The sequence below is a fragment of the Montipora capricornis genome, chromosome 3 (genome assembly GCF_036669925.1).
Source record: "Montipora capricornis isolate CH-2021 chromosome 3, ASM3666992v2, whole genome shotgun sequence".
Classification (NCBI taxonomy): domain Eukaryota; kingdom Metazoa; phylum Cnidaria; class Anthozoa; order Scleractinia; family Acroporidae; genus Montipora; species Montipora capricornis.
In genome coordinates this window covers 59,176,276-59,193,775 of record NC_090885.1, presented here as the reverse complement: position 1 = coordinate 59,193,775, position 17,500 = coordinate 59,176,276, and the positions used below count along the sequence as shown (strand labels likewise).

At 40.8% G+C, this 17,500-nt stretch overlaps 1 protein-coding gene across 4 annotated transcripts in view; it reads left to right on the top strand.

The window, feature by feature from the left end:
• Positions 1–7,171: 7,171 nt before the first annotated feature.
• Positions 7,172–17,500, top strand: part of LOC138043508 (solute carrier organic anion transporter family member 4A1-like) — a 36,070-nt gene continuing 25,741 nt past the window's right edge. For 2 of the 4 annotated variants that reach the window (XR_011131274.1, XM_068889809.1), the window contains exons 1-3: positions 7,172–7,370; positions 7,800–7,895; positions 15,618–15,730. The gene's annotated coding sequence lies outside the window, so the exon portion shown is untranslated. Of the gene's footprint in view, positions 7,371–7,640; positions 7,699–7,799; positions 7,896–13,077; positions 14,558–15,617; positions 15,731–17,500 lie in introns of those variants that run through there. The other 2 variants (XM_068889810.1, XM_068889811.1) reach the window with 2 other exon arrangements.

The following is a 17,500-nucleotide window of genomic DNA, read 5'->3' as shown; positions in this document are numbered from 1 at the left end:
GAAGGATGGAAAGCTGAGTGAACTTTAGCGGGAAAGAAGGTCGCCAAATATTCCAGTCTCGGCAGAAGCGGGAATGGAACTCGGGACCTTAGGGTTGGAAGGCAGAGATCTTACCACTGCGCCAACCCCTCCGATAGAGGATAATAGAGGATATTACATGGCCGCGCGGGGGATACGAATTTTATCTTCGAGCGCTGAAAGTATCTCTCATGAGTGAACTAACACCACGATCACATTTCGCTAGAACCTTGCTTGCTTGGCCAATATTTGGTCACCTAGCTCGTCGCAGGTGTGAACGACCAAGCTTGGCGTGGGTTTTGCTAAAAGCAGGCCCGCGGCCCAGCGGCCCGCGGCCCACGGCCCGCCACGGCCCAGCAGCCCAGCGGCCCGAAGGCCCAGCGGCCCGGGGCCCACGGCCCGCGACGGCCCGGCGGCCCGGCAGCCCGGCGGCCCGGAGGCCCGGTAGTTTTTCTATCCAGCGGTAAATCCACGCGCATCACAGATCTGCATCGGGTTTGGGCGTGCAAAATGGATGACGGTGAGTTTGAATTCGTTTACCATTTTAATCATTTGAATCCTTGTTTCTGTTTGTTGTTGTAAACGGACGAAAACAACAGAGAAAGACAACATTTTTCACTTAGCAACATGCGACGAAAGAAAGGATCGAAAAGGATTGAAATGATTATTAAAATGGTAAACGAATTCAAACTCACCGTCTTTCATTTGCGCGCCCAAACCGATGCAAATCTGAGCATGCGCGCGGATTTACCGCTGGGTAGAAAAACTACCGGGCCTCCGGGCCTTCGGGCCGCCGGGCCGCCGGGCCATCGCGAGCCGTGGGCCGCGGGCCGCTGGGCCTTCGGGCCGCCAGGCCGCTGGGCCGTGGTGGGCCGTGGGCCGCGGGCCGCTGGGCCGCGGGCCTGCTTTTAGCAAAACCCGCTTGGCGTTGCTTGCTTGCTTAAAAAAGAGGCGGAGTTGCTTAAAACTTCACAGGATCCGCAGCTTGGCTCAAGAGCACTCTGCAATGCTCTTGAATTGTGGTAGGTAAACAATTCACGAAAGCTGACAAATGAAGGAAGAGGGTGGTAATTTGACTGCTTGATCTTTCGTAATGAAGTTTTGATTAAAGGTGTAGCGATGAAATGATATATGAAATGGATCATATATGAACTGCGGATCAAATGAAGCTATGATCCTCGCAGTTATAAACGCAATTTTTGCAATTGCGTAAAGAAGCCTGAAAAATTCAGGACTTCAACGGGGTTTGAACCCGTGACCTCGCGATACCGGTGCGACGCTCTAACCAACTGAGCTATGAAGCCCCTGCTAAGAACACTGAACCCTTCTCGAAAGACATTCGAAGAGAATATATGCCACTTCAAGTTCCGCCTATCCAAAAGGGGCTATCCGCATCTGTTCACAGAATAAATCCCCTCTGAAGTGAATTTCAGGGACAGAAAAAGAGGACGCACAAAAGAAACTACTGTCCTTTGTCACGTAACCCCATTCATCAGTGCGTAACTTAAAAACAATATTAATGGCCTGGCCCACTGGCATTTGATAGAAAATCAACCACGACTTTGGGAAATAAACAGAAACCTCCCATTATCTCATATAGGAGAAAAAAAATTCCAAAAAAGACATACTCGTACTACTAGTTCATAACTGCGAGAATCGTAGCCTCACTTGATTTCATATCCGCAGTTCATATATGATCCATTTCATATATCATTTCATCGTTGACTCATTCGACTTAATGCGTCGCACCGGTATCGCGAGGTCACGGGTTCAAACCCCGTTGAAGTCCTGACTTTTTCAGGCTTCTCATAACTGCGAGGATCACAGCTTCACTTAAAGGTGTAGCGTTACTTCATGCCGCTGTTGTCTTACCGACCTGTGAATCATTTGTACTCGAATATGTTCAAGACGCCTTCGCCTTATGACGCTTCCAGGTCATCACCCATTCCGAACAAGCAAAGCAAGCTACAAATTCTTAATTTATTCACCCCCGATTAGTTGCGCCGCTTTCTACGTCTCCACGGAAATTCGTCGAACGTTTTGCTCAAAACATTTCTTGTAATCGTCCTCAGGCAACTGTTCCAGGAACAGTTGTACGGTTAGACGAAAAAAGTTCGCCTTCCTCATCAGTAGAAACGATTAAAACTAGTCTGGGAAACAGTTCATCCATTTTCAACGAACGCGCGAGTCACGCTTTAAGAACGAGAAATACTGTTTTGTATAAATTACATACTTCAACTTGAATTTATTAGTTTTTGCATACTCAGAACTTTATTCGAGTGGCAGGGTACGTGGGGCTTTCGTCGGTACCATTTACACAAACGTGGCAAATTCTTAAAATGATTTTCCTCAACTGTAAAGCTTTTCCGGCGTCGGAAAAAACAAAACTTTCCTCCGCACAACTGGCATTCATTCAAAACTGCACATGAGCTTGAGAAAAAGTGCCCCGCGTAATAAGCCAATCGGAGCGTAGATTGCATTGCCGCGACCTTTTTTTAGTAGCCAATGAAAAATGGTGTACTGTCGAACTTTACCAGATCTCACATTTCCGGTGACAGAATGAGATCTGGGTACGAGATTAGTTTCATGTTACACAACATGCGTGTTTTTCTCGGTCGGTGACCACTTTTTTCATCATTTCGAAAATGAGTAAAACCAGTTGTTTTAAATCTGGACATTTCATCAATATCTATATAAAAGTCTATAAAAGTCATGCCCATTAAACAGGGTCAGGGTATGAGGGGCCGCTCCGCACCTCCCCACCCAGGGATATATCGAGAACCCCCTTCCCCCCCCCCTCCCCCCCCCCCCCGCCCGGGGCCCACTACTGCAAATAAATACTCCGAATGCTTTGACAGAGAGGCGATAATTCTCCCGTGGATTTTCAATGTCATGCAACCGTCTTTTCTCAAAATTTCCAGGGACACCCTACGAGAATATAGTTAATCGGTAGATATAGGCATATTTTTATCCCCTATGAATTTTTCATCTGTTCGGATTTCCTCGCTGAAAGTCTAGTGAGCCGAAAATTATAGGGATCAAAACTAACCTTTCCGAAAATTTCAGCCAGAAAAAAGGCTCCCGAAAATTCTAGGTGAGCTTTTTAGGGTAAAAATCCGTTAAAAATGGGCGTTTTACCATCTTTTAGATGTTCGAAAATCCTAGGACAGGCAGGCAAGCAAGAAATTTTACAGCAAGTGATCCGAAAATCCTAGATGTTAAGTCGTCTTCCGAACAGATATTTTTCGAAAATTGACGTTGGGTGCCCCTGAATTTCTAGGCTGTCGAATAATTAACTCGGTGTTTCGATAGTCCTTCAAGTTCTTCTTCGCTCGACGAGAACATATCAAAATTTCGAAAGACGCTTCCTACAAGTCGTACGATACACTTAAAAGTAAATTATGACTTGAAGTTTGCACTTGTAATTACAAGTTGGACGTTTGTAAAGATACATGTCGGACTCCTGTTAAACTTTTATTGAGTTGTGAACGCTCCAAATTTTACTGGTGTCAAAGCGGATATCGCGGCAAAACCGCAAAAAAAAAAAAAATAGCCTCTCGAAGATTTGAAGTGCTTGTATAAACCATTCAGCCAAAAATTCCGCAAATTTTCGTTAAATGCCAAATGAACACACGCGATGTTTTGTTATTGATAACTTTTTATTATCGACAACTTAGGCGCTGTTACACTGTGCAATTTTTCGTACAACTTGCCGTTTCGCAACGCCTGCATTTCTACAAACGTTCCATCACATTACGAAACAAGTCGTTTTGCGGGTGTTACACTAACCAACACTAACCAGCGTTCCATGCAACTTGTCTCGTTTGGATGATCACATGAGTTTAAAGGAACATTTTCATTGGCTGGTGCCGCAAACCGTTGCGATACAAGTTGCAGGACGTGAGACTGTATTACACAGCGCATCGTTGGGGCCCGTTTCTCGAACGTCCCGATAACTTTTCGGGCCCGAAATTAAAAGCCATGAGTGAAACTGCCAACCGATTGTTTTGGAAAGCCGATCTTTTAACATGTTTTTAAGATAACAAAAAGAAAAATGATTGTGACGTTTGACAACTTAAATCCTCTCCGTTCTTGAGATACAAAGGGAATTGTGACACCCGAAAATGGCCCGTAAAGTTTCGGGACTTTCGAGAGACGGGCCCCTGGTCTCGCAACGTCCTTCGCCGTTGCAAGGTATCAGCTGAAGGTATGTTACACTGGGCAATGATTCGTGCAACCTAGCTCGCAAAGGCGTTGCAAGACAAGTTGTACGAAAAACTGCACATTGTAACGACGCGTTTCCATTAAGTCTCCTCCATCAGTAAAGAGACTTGAGACTTAAATAAAGTCATCGTTATTACGAATTAGTGCGCGCGATTAATTCACACACCATTAATTCACATACGGTATTCACACCAAAGCTTAAACACGTTTAAAAACTGTTTAGTTAAACATGGTTTAAAATTGTTTTCTTGATACAAGTTACTACCTGAAATAATGTAGACTCCAAATTCAACACAATGAAGACACACAGAACTTACGTGAACCCTACGCAAAATTCAGTCTTTCAGCCTTCCGTTGCTCATTTTTTATTTTGTTAAACCTGGTTTAATTAAACTTGTTTAGTTGATGTGAATCGGGTATAATAAGCGTTCTAAACAAGTACTTTCAAGCGAATTGAGTCTGATTGTGTGTTCAACTTTAGCTTCCTCTCACGGATGAAAAGAATTTCGCGGATTAGATAGTCAAGCTTTCCCTGACAATTCTCAGTTCAAAACGGAGAACTGTTTCAAAAGCTCGGAGTTTGAAATTCCGTGGTAACCTTTTACACGTGCACCGCAACGGCGGAGGCTTTGCCGTTCTTCAATTCGCTGATGGAGATCACGAGTAGTGTAGCCGATATAACTTGTATCACAGATCATATTTAAATTGATAGACAACGCATTGTCGGCCAACAACAGGTGGTTTCCTCTCCTGAAGTTTAAGATGCTCGCCAATTTTTGGACTCGTGAATAATGATTGTATTGGGTCACTTGCCGATGTTGTTGCTAAGATCTTTAAGCTGTTTACGAACGAAGTCCACAGCAGCAGCAGCAGCAGCAACAGTAGTAGTATTAGTAGTAGTAGTAGTAGTAGTAGTAGTACTAGTAGTAGTAGTAGTAGTAGTAGTAGCAGTAGTAGTAGTATTAGTAGTAGTAGTAGTAGTAGTAGTAGTAGTAGTAATAGTAGTAGTAGTAGTAGTAGTAGTAGTAGTAGTAGCAGTAGTAGTAGTATTAGTAGTAGTAGTAGTAGTAGTAGTAGTAATAGTAGTAGTAGTAGTAGTAGTAGTAGTAGTAGTAGTAGTAGTAGTAGTAGTAGTAGCAATAGTAGTAGTATTAGTAGTAGTAGTAGTAGTAGTAGTAGTAGTAATAGTAGTAGTAGTAGTAGTAGTAGTAGTAGTAGTAGTAGTAGTAGTAGTGGTAGTAGTAGTAGTGGTAGTAGTAGTAGTAGTAGTAGTAGTAGTAGTGGAGGTAGTGGTGGTGGTAGTGGCAGTGGTAGTAGTAGTAATTCTCGAACAAAGTCCTGTGGAGAACCAAACTGCAGGGGTGGATCCAGAAATTCCAGAAAAAGTGGGACGAAGAGCACCCCCCCCCCCCCCACCTCCCCTGTTTTACCTACCTGCACTGGTGCAGCTGTATGTAACAGTCATTCGCATCCAGCCTCCCTCGTCTTTTTACGGAATAAAATACGACGCCTGTAATATTTTCAGTTTGTTGGTTTGAAGCTACAATTGTAGTTTATAAGGGCCGTTGCTGGATTCGAACAACGTTCGATAAAATTTCTTATTACCAATGTTTATTTTAACGAATATATATTTAAGTAACAAAGCTCGAAGTACCATCTGACAGACGTTTACAAAAGAAAAAAATTTCTGGACAAAAAATGGGAGGCTGGGGCCCGCTGGGCCCACCCCTAAATCCGCCTTTGAACTGGTGATAATTCCTGCAGTAATCTCGATGCCTGCGGAATTTCACGGCTAGTTGGCTTCGTCTGCTAATAAAATATTTAGTATGCAGTCGAATTGTCGCAAAAGTGTGTGAACTATATCACATGTAATAATATCCAAGACAAATATAAGTAACGCTTTTTTTATTTTCGCAAGTTGAACAACCTCAAAAGTAAGTTTGTCGCGCAGGATACCGTCCCGATAGGTTCGCTATTCAACTTTAAAATGGCTAACTACTTGAAAAACCCCATTGGTTATCGTTGTTTAGTTTTGTTTTTCTATTTCTTACACAAATCCCATGAATCTGTTATGCGAGTTCACTTTTGCAGTAGACACAAAAACAATATATCCTTTCCTTTACATTTTAGACTGCAACGCATGTCCAGATGTCCAGTATTAAAACTGGAATTAAATATCCCGATTGGCAACGGTTCTCGATTTTTATTTCCCTCAAATCAATTATGGAAAACTCTGCCAACCAGGGTAGGAATTAAATAACAACAGGTATAAGAAATTAAAAAGGCCAGCAAGTATAGTGTTTATAAAGACTAGAGCAGTACTTCCCTCAAGGAGTTCGCTGGTAGTCTTAGCACATATAAATTCATTTATTTTACACATATTCCTGATGAATTTTAACCTTGTATAAAAGAAAGATTAAATTAAAGTGGATTAATTAATCGACCAGTTTACCTGAAAATTTCTAATTAACCACTTTAATTCATAAATTGGCAAAAAGTTTTAAAATTTGACAATCATTTGCAAAGTTATTTTTTTTTCTTGAAACAATAAGTTTCTTAGCACAGACGATGTGATTATCAACTGCCAGTGGCTTGACCCCCGGGGTTCACCATTGTAGAGAAATTTGAAAACGAACGCTTCGAACGTTAGCCCTTCGTCGACGTAGCTTATTAATTAAAACGCTCGAAACGTTCACCGACGCAGCACCACAGATCGGTTCTTTAGAAACTAAACCCCTTTATTTATGTTGTCTGTCTTAGCGTTGTCCGAGTATAGTCCGTTTTCTGAAATAATAAAATGCAGATAATAGTAAAATAGGTTTTAAAAAATTGTTTTGATGATTTAAAAATCAAACAGCGAAATACGAGGAACATTATGGTGGCCCAGAAGAACACGGAGTGGCAAAAAGTTCAATTTTCTCAAGTAAAATAAGTTAATAAATTAATGACGTAATGTCAAATGGAATGAAATACGAGGCAAGACGGAAGACTGGTAACAAATTGTGTTTTTGAGCTGTCGCCGGCTTTGAAAGGGAAAGGGCAAAGAAGAGTTATTCCGCGATCAATCCAAAGCCGGAGGCAATTTATTTTAAAAGTTTCTTTCGCCAACTTTTCCAGAAGTTATCGTGGTAAGCTTGATCGTTTATTCGCTTGTAAAACCAATTAACATCTCGAAATAGTCGTTGGGTATTTAGCTTACAATAATTTTCGATGTCATAGACGTTTCCTTTCAGCCTTCGCTATATCGGTGAAGTGTTCGATAGCTTCTCATCTGATATCCTTAATTAAGTCTGTCATGGTAACTTATATTGTACAGAGTCCTTGAATACCTAGACATTCAAATGCGTAGAGTTGCATATAGAATGCGTCTTCAATTCCGTGCTCGGGATATAAGCTTAGTAAGCTTACATGAACATAGGAAAAGGAGTCTTTCATCAAATTTGATTTCCCTTTCATGTTAGCTCAACTTGCTGAGATAATTTCTTCAAATTGTTAGTTTAAAATGTTATCTTGTATTTTTTAGTTCGATTGCTATCACACTTTTTCTTCACTTCAAGGGCAAAAGCTGCTAAATGTAATAGGAAATGTTGACGACATAATTGGAGCAGATGACAGAATCAAGTTGGCTTCCTCAGTTCTGCCCTTCCTTACCGGTGAGCTCACAACTTTCTTTCCTTTTTTTTCCTTTTCATTTTTATTACGTTTTTTTTTTGGGTAAAATCGTCTGTTTTGTATTCCGAGAAGACGAGTTCAGTTGTATCGACGTTTTGAGTTCTCAGCTCTTATGGTTGGTAGATCACGAGTTCTGGTCTGTTTCGCCGCAGGTTTCCTTTTCTTTTTCTGTACATGTGGACAAAGTTTGATTTCATTTGTAGAAGTAAATACGCGCAAGAGCTCTTCACTAATGCATCTCTGTGTTTTTTTAAATTTAATTTTTGGTCGGTTTTGCCAAACACTGAATTTATTTCGGTGGCATCTAGAACTAAAACCTTGTGACCGGAAATTTCAAGGACCGGAATTGCCGGTTTTCACTGTCACACCATCATCAAAGCCATTCAACAAATGAAATCAAGAATCAAAGAGATAAAAGAAGATGAACATTCAAAGAGTCTCGCAAAGGTTCAGGTCTGTGCGGTGTTTCGTGCGGGAGATATTCAAAGAAATGTTTTACTCAAATTTATAAGGCTTTGTATGGAGACGCCATGTTTGTGTCCCTCTTACAAAAACGTATGTCATCGAGTTTTACTATAAAAAGCCTGTAGTCGTCTTCTGAGGGCTCATAACATGTATATGAGTACTTATTCTCATACAAGGACTGTTCAGCTGGCACAATCTCAACGGATAAAACCTATGTGATGGCATTTTAATATCGTGTCACGTAAGAGCCAACTAAATTGATTGATAATTCCTTATTTTTTAATTTTGATGACATCACATGAAAACCAAGAATTGGCCAAAACTCAGATATGTAATAATCTCAGTTTCGGCAATTCTAGATAATTGTTGGTAGTAAGCTCAATAAGGATAGCTTTATGAGGGTTAAAATTTGCCGTCAAAATCTTAACTGTTCCTTGCATCAAATGTGATTAAATTACTAAGTTGGTCACAATAATACATTATATTGTTTCTTTTTGTCATAACTGATCTGCCTTGCTGAGTACTGCACCTCATGTTATATTTAAATTATGGTTGATCTCAGGGTTACTTTTCATGAATTTGGATCATTTTCATTAATTTAGTTGACCCAAAAAGTAGTGTGGAAAATAACTCTATCGCCTCAAACTTCGTGCGTTCCTGCTGCAAATCTGTCAAGTGTTTCTGAAATTTTTCCAGTGAGGGCATGCGGGATATGAAGTGATATATAACCAACGAGGCACGTATCACCAAGTTGGTTATAATAATTTTATATCTTGCAAGCCAGAGTATTGTTTTATTAAAACTCCAGGACTCTTCCACTAAAGCGTCAATTTCTGCTTCGGTAAATTCCAGTCCAAAACGGCTTTTGTCTGCCATTTTTCTTAGAGCTGCAAAAATGTCTTCAGCTGGTTTTATTGCCGACGCCTTCCTTGACCATATCAGGTACAGCAGGTAAACGAACTGATAGCCTGTGCCTGGTGAGCCATTAAGAATGCTGGAAATCCGATATCCGTAGTTCAGTTTTTAGAGACACTGTAAAGAAATCAAATTGAATCAACTCATATCAAATTGGTGGTTGGATTTTGAGGGGAAGGGAAAACTGGTTATACCTAGCGAATAACCCCGTGGAGCAGAGCACTTAGAGAACCAACATACGCAACCTTCATGTGACCCCAAGTCTGGGAATCGAATCTGACTATATTGGATGGGAGGGAGGGCAGGCTAGTGCTCTCCCCACCGTACCATCCCTGCTCCAAGGGCTAGGTTTGAATTTTGCCCGGTTTACAAAAATTGGATTGATCGATGATTATGTGTGTTTCAAAGGAACATTTCAGCACATACATGTACACTACGTAAGATAAAGGTAAAGTCTCTGCTTACAAGCCAGAAGGCCCATCAGGCCGGCACTTAGCTCTGGTTTCCATAGCATGAAGCAACTAGGAGTATTTCTACTCCCCCCTGGATGGGATGCTGGTCCAGGGCAGGGTTACCCCCAGCATTTCCCTGGTACCCATTTATACATCTGGGTAGAGAGAGGCACCGTGAGAGTAAAGTGTGTTGCCCAAGAACACAACACAATGTCCCCGGCCAGGACCCAAACCTGGACCACTTGATCCGGAGTCGAACACTCTAACCATGAGGCCACCACGCCTCCCATACACTACGTAGTACATACAGTAACTAAAATTGAAAAAAAAAAATTGGTAAGGAGTCCCTCAGAAAACATGAGTCTTATGCTACATTGTAAGAGTACCCAGGCTTAGTTACTTAACAGCTATAGAGATGAAAAAGGCTGAAAGTAAATTTCTGAATTGGTTTTTTTGTTGAATGTTGCATGCATTGTGACGGCCATGAATATAATAAGAATGAATGAAGAAGAGTTACTTTATTATTATGCCATGTGTTCCAGCTGGCTACAGGAGCCCAACCAATCAGGAACACCTAACAATGAATAATTGAAATCTAATAAAGTGCAATGTTACATTTTTGTTTACAATGAAAATGATAGCCACCCAGTAGAAGTTAGGGACTACAGTAGATTTAAGAATGTAGAGGAAATCACAGCGCAAAAGATAATATAAAAGTATGAATTAAGGGATGATTGGCACGACTAAAGGAATTGCCTGAGAGCTAAACCCCTTTCATAAATGGTGACCATGATTACAATCATTTGTGTTTATGTCAACTAGACCTACTGCCCTCATTTTGAAGCAAATATTCTTTTGAAATTTGCTCGTCGTAGTGAGGCTAGAAAGGCTTATTAGCATTAAAACAGAAGGAAGTTTTATTTGACTGCGATTTTGAAAGACGTCTATGAATCCAGGGCACCCAAAGAGTAAATAGAACCTTTTCCGAAATGGCGGCCGAAAATTTAAATAGGTTAAATTTACAAACTAATACCAGAAATAGAAAGAGCACCGTTACTTTAGTAACCCTGCAAAGTTTCGGCATATCAGGCGTAATATCAGCTGAGAAAATGCGAGTTGAAAAATGAAAAATTTACACACGGTTGTATGGTTGGGGATGACGTATACTCCCAGGTGCAGGTATGACGTATACCCCCAGTCATACAAACGTCTGAAAATTTGTCAAATTTCAAGTTACATTTTCTCAGCTGATATAACACCTAATACGCTGAAACTTTGCAGGGTTAGTAAAGTAAAGGTGGTCTTTGTATTTCTGGTATCAATTTTTCATTCAGTTCAAGTTTAACTCATTCAAATTCGTTGCCGCCATTTTGGAGAAGGGTCTAATAATCCAAAAGCCTTTGAGGTACTTTTCTCATGTATAAGAACTGAGAAGTTTTTATCACGTAGAAGAATTTTATCTGTTCAGAGATCTTAGCTGAAAATTGAAGTGGCCGGAAATTATAGGGAATGATATCTTCATTTCAGAAATTGCTAGCTGTCGGTGGCCTTCTAAGAACTTCCCAGCGAACCAGTTGCTCATACGAAACTGCTGTGCTAGGTGACCTTTTTAAGTGCCAATAATTGCAAAAATATCCCTTCCGAAAACGTAAGGGACTACTTTTCCCTGATTGCAAAATTTTTAGGTGATGTTTTAGTACAGAATTCTGTATAGCTGTTTGGTACCGTAGAACCTAAATTCTTAGAACAGTTTGACTCTCCCGAACACATTTTTCACCGAAGATTACGTATCATTGGGTGCCCCAGACAAATGGGCTTAAAATTTGTATCCAAGGCACCTGTATTAATAAGCTCAACACTCACTAGACTTTAGTGGCTAAATGATAGTAACTGTTCTATTTTATGGGTCTCTATCAAAAGAAACTCACCAAGCCTATGTAATACTGGTCAAGTTTATAGGGTCGTTCCGCATTGAGGAAAAAAACAGTTTGTTTAGCCAAAAAACCTGGCAACACATAACTTTCATCAGCGAGGATGGTTTGTCCTGCAAGGACAATAATTTGACTCTGACAAATTTATCAAACGAGCCACTGTCCTGCCTCGAACCCTTACAATTTTTTTGTCCGTGTTACGTTCTTTTGTTTTCATGACAGGCGTCATTGACAAGTTCGGATTTTTTCAGTTGCTTTTTTTTTTTTGAAGTGTTGACAGGCTGTAAACAAGCAGTGCGGATGCGCCAGTGCAAATAATTTTTGTTGAGTCGGACAAATTCATTCAAATTGGCCCGGACAAAAAGAGAATTCGTCCTCAGTGTGGATCGACGCATAGAGACAAGAAATTCAAGGCCAGAAACTTAGTCTGCGTAGCTGGCAATAATGTTCGCGCGAGGCAAATCGAGAGGCGAAGCCGCGCGGAGGACGGAGAGGTCTCCTTCCCATTTTCCGCGCGGCTTCGCCGCTGGTTAACCCTTTCAACCCCGATAGTGCCAAATGGCACTTACAGATTTTACTCTGTCTAACGCCAGACGATTTTACTCGTCAATGGGGAACCCCTCGGGGCTTAAAGGGTTAAGCTAACAGCGTGAAAAAACTATGTCCCCGTTTAACCCTTTCAGCCCCGATAGTGCCAAATGGCACTTATAGATTTTACTCTGTCTAACGCCAGACGATTTTACTCGTCAATGGGGAACCCCTCGGGGCTTAAAGGGTTAAGCTAACAGCGTGAAAAAACTATGTCCCCGTTTAACCCTTTCAGCCCCGATAGTGCCAAATGGCACTTATAGATTTTACTCTGTCTAACGCCAGACGATTTTACTCGTCAATGGGGAACCCCTCGGGGCTTAAAGGGTTAATTTGCCTCGCGCGAACACTACTGCCAGAGACGCAGGCTAAATATTCCCAGCGTTTTACTCTGTCAGCACGTGAGATAAAACCATCCATCTAAATATAGCCTGCAAAGTTAAAGGTCAAAGATATATATGTATTGAGATTGTCCCAGTGATAAAAACACTGTGCCAATATACTACTGTTAGTAATACAACATTTAATCTCTTTGGGTCTGTGCAGCACGAAAACATCAGTCGGACTTGTCATATCCGATTTTTGTGTTAACTTTACACGACGGATGTGAAATTTAAGGAGCTTGAAAACCAGTTGAAAATCATACACGAAGAGTGGGTATTTAGGTCAACTCAATAGTGACAGTGGTAAATACAACACTCAATATTTTGACTGTCTCGGCATGAGTGATAGGTGTTGAGAACACATTAAAAATATTCTCTAGAAACATAGACATATGGGCATTTTTGCTTTAATTATTTGGGAAATCAACACCTGCCGTTAATGGTGAATTGTTGAGATATAGGTTTAGGCTTGGAAGAGAAGCACGAAACAAATCTGCTTTCCATTGTAATAATGGCCTTAAGAAGAATATGAAGCACTTTTGACCGCGAGAGAGTGCTTATCTCGATATCAACATTAACATTATTGCCACGATGGTTCCGAATCCTAATCAAACGTAATTTTTGTTTGTTGGCACGAAAATGCAAGACTGCGGGGTTTTTTTTGTCGAAGTATAACCAGTCATTTATTTATCCCAGTACGAACTGCAAGAGCCAAGCACGGGACGTGAGGGGACGTCGTTTCTTCTACAAGCTTTCTTCCTGCCTTGCGCGTATTGAACTTCGCGCGAGTGTGTCTCGCGTTCTTGCGCGGTTTGGAAAAGCAAGCTTCAGAAGCGACGAAACGTAGCTATCGCAACTGTGGCGCGATTACATGTAATCCATGTTTTTCGGGTTGTGCAATGTTGGTAACATCATCCACAACTAACATAATTTAACCTTAAAAGCTGAATGTAAAATAATGGCACTTTGGCGAAGCAGAATATCCACGACAGGAGTTTCTCATAGAAACGCAACCACTTTCAAGATTGAGCATTATCAATTAGGAAAGATTTATTACAAATAATTTTTGCACGGAAGAGTTGAGAGAATATGCAAATTACATTTTAGATTTTACCATTCACTTTGTTTCTTAAGCGAAAAACTGAATGGCAAACTCAGCTGTGTATTTATTAGATGCAATGTATTATATGATGTAACTGTTTTACCTAATCCTCCCCAAAATAAATCAAGCTCAATCTAGAGTATTAAGACGATTTGTTTTTACTCAGCGATTGTCAACGGCGGCGAAAGATTTCTTTGCGGAATCCTCAGCAACTCGACTTGTCTTTAACTCCGCTCGTCCTTTCAAGACCCCTTTCAAAGTTTGGAGCTCGTGCTAGCTCAAATTCAGCCAGTTTTCTTCATGTATGTTTCTTTGTTGTTTGAGTGTGAATATTTTGAAGAGAAGTCAAACACACGCGTGAGACATCGCGCGTGTTGTGATAAAGTGCTCTTAATCAAGGTAGATTTATCGTGAAGCAACACAATATTCGTTAGGAGTAGGCATGGCATTGTTTTGTCGAATTCAGTGCTTTGGATTTGCTGCCAGCGATATTGACCTGAACCGAACCAAACTTTGCCAGTGTTCAGTCATTCGGATTGTGGTTGGTTTTGGCTTGGTGAATTTAGCTCTTATGTTTGTCTTCAATAATAGATGTACCTGCCAGTGAAGAGTCTATATCAGACTTGTTTTGAATATTTCGTTACACTTTCAAACGTTTGAAGCGTTCGCGAAAAAGTCATACGCGATATCCGAGCAAATACACGGCTGTACGGGAAACGAGGTGATTCGGCGTATGACTACTTCAAAGGTTCGTTAGTTTTTCAAGGCTTGTCGTGGATGAAGAATTGCGGTGAAGAGCATTAACAGGTAGCTGAGTTGTCTCTATTTTAGCTCTCTCAGTTCTATAACAACTGGTTGTTTCGAGGAATCGTGTTAATCCTTAAGCGTAAAATTTTAGGAATCTTTGCTCCACGGAAAGAAAGAGCGCGGAATTTGTTGGTGGCAACTTATGAAGGAGACTGATTGCCGAGATCGTTAAGAAATACCAGTTTTTTTTGTATCCGAGTTTTCTTTCATAGTCGCAGATATTGGTGAGCCTTAGCTTGAGAATCTAAAACCTCGCTTTCATTTTGTGTCCTCCTGAGAATGTACAGGTTAACTTTGTTTAATGCACTTGGTCCGTTCTTGTGACGTTTCATTGGTTTCCATGGCATCACGTGGCATTTGTCAACGGAGCCTCGTTTTTTCGACATATTGTCATTGATTGAATAGAGTTCAATACCAACTTCGAATTTACCTATTTGCCCAAGTATCTTTTCTTGAAAACGCAATTATGGAACTGTAAATTGGCGTTTTCCTTTCCCAACAAAATGCAAATAAAGTTTATCAATTTTGCAACTATTTACATTAGCAATTAAAAACAGATCCCGCCTCGAACAACGTGTCGTGTCGTATTTTAGACAAGAAATACGAAACGCTATTTCTTCAAAGAATATTCCAACGACTGGAAATTTTTCTGTTGATAAGCTTTTTTTTGTGCTTTGTTTTACGTAAAAAAGGAGCGTAAAAGGACGGTATGTTTGGCAACCAAATTTGCTTGAATGGAGTGGTTTCGTTCCAAATTAGCGTCAACGCTAGCTTATCTGGAATTGTAATTTCTCTTATTAAGTAAAATTGAAAGTGAAAATAAATTGAATTTCAAACTGGCACGACATTGAGCTATGCATACAGTGCATCCCAGAAATGGAAAAAAAAGTACGTTCATGCTTGTGGGCAATGAAAGTTTCACTTATTCATTGCAACGCTTCAGTTTTTTACTTGACTGCCCGAGTACTTCTGCCTTTACTAAAAAAAGTGTAAATCACTTCAATTTATCAATTTATTGGGTTGAAGATAAAATGTACTTGCATTGTCCTTCATTTTACAGGTTTGTGATTCAGCTGTGCTTGTGCTTCTTGTGTTCGTTTCGATTCGGCAAACCCCTACCAGAGTTGCCGACTTTGACTACCAGGCCTTTGTAAGGAACGAGCAAAAATCAAGGTAATGCCTTTTTAGCTCTATTTCCCCAGTTAATTGAAATAATGTTATTGTTTTACAAGAATGTGTTTCTAGGAACTCATTATCCAAGAAAAATGCAAATACAGATACAAAATCGTTGGCTTGTGCTTTCTTGTATTATGTTCGTCACCGCAGATTTCGTTCGGCGCTTGTTTTGTATATGGGGCGTTTGGGTCTAAATCACACTGTTAGAAATAACCGGTTTTTCTTTTGACCTTCAACAAGCTTTGCTACCTCCTTCTAGTTTTTTTTTTCTTTTTAACACTTAATTTTAGCTTAAAATCCGATTCTAAAACAATCCTCAGTAACTGTCAGTAAAGCCTGGTATGATCTGCAACGGTCTGCGATCGGTGTGCGACGCGCTCGCCGAGAGGTGTGCGCCCACGTCGCAGACATACGGAAACATTTGTCTCCGGCGATCTGCCGCACAGGGTCTGGGTGATCGGGAAAGTTGAATCTGCTCCCACTTTCCCGACCATTACGACACTTTCGACTAAGACAATTTTTAATGAAAACGTGTGTCTGAGATGATCTGTGTTCTATCGGCGACACACTGTTTGTTCGCCTTGAAACACGTGTCATGTCGTGTCCAATCAGTTACCTTAAAAGGTAAGTGCTTGGCGCCTTTTTCAAACAAACAAACAAGCATGGCGTCTGGTACAAGGAGGACCAAGGAGGGTTACGTTTTTGGAAACGTTTCTACATGGGTAGAAATCTAGCACTTCACATCACCCTCCAATAGTTAAAACATGCGTCTAGTTCAGGGTTCTTCCTAAGTTTTTGCACAGTAGGTAAAAAACCAAAAATAGCAGGTAACTTTGTTACCTGCCCCTGCTCGGGTTAGCGAGCTCAAGTCTTAACTTGACGTTCGTATCGATCGCTGTCGCGTGCCAGCACCTGCTAAATGAATTTAATACCCAGCAAAAGGAAAGTAGGTTATGCTATTTCATTGATTTTCACTCACCACCGCTTTTCTGACGCTTTGGTTGAAAACTAAACTCCGAAAGACCTTTCTGTCGTTTTCCACGCGTGGATGCCATGTTGTAAACGTTTAGTAAGGAGGAAGAATGGCACAGTCGGTTAGTACGCGGCCTTGGTGCAAAGAGGTCTTGAGTTCGATTCCCCGGTTCTCGCATCCTTGTTTCGACTTCTTTCCTTTCCGTGTAGCTAAGTAGCTTTAAATACCCGTAAAATGGAGCACTGATGGAGAGGGGGGAGTTAAATGAGCGCACCGTCGAACTTTTGTCAGTTGAATTACTGTTACGAGTTACCGACGTTAAATATGGTTACTTTACTTTACTTTTTACTTTTTAATAATGGTTATGGGGGGTTTCCCCTGGTCGCGGGAGGAATGGGAAGGAAACATGGCGGACATCGTTTCGAGGGATGAGTTGGCAAAATCAAGCTGGATGGCTTTAACAAATGTTATATTTTCGAAGCGATAACATGTGCCAGATATCTTCACAGGATTGGTTGGAGGGGGAAAGCAATTTTTTCTCATAAACTCAATGTAATTTCACCTTTGAACAGACGAACATTCATTGGATAATTTCGTTAAATATTTCAGTGAAACAGCCGGTAACATTTACTTGAACAGCCGGTAAAAATAACCGGTTACCGGCTCTTAACAAGAACCCAGCTATTTTGATAGACGGTTCTGGTGTTGAAGCAAAAATGAATTCAACAACGCTTCTGGTTTGTGTTAAAGAGATGTCTTTGAAAGGTATTATTTATATTGGGAGGTTTCTCAAC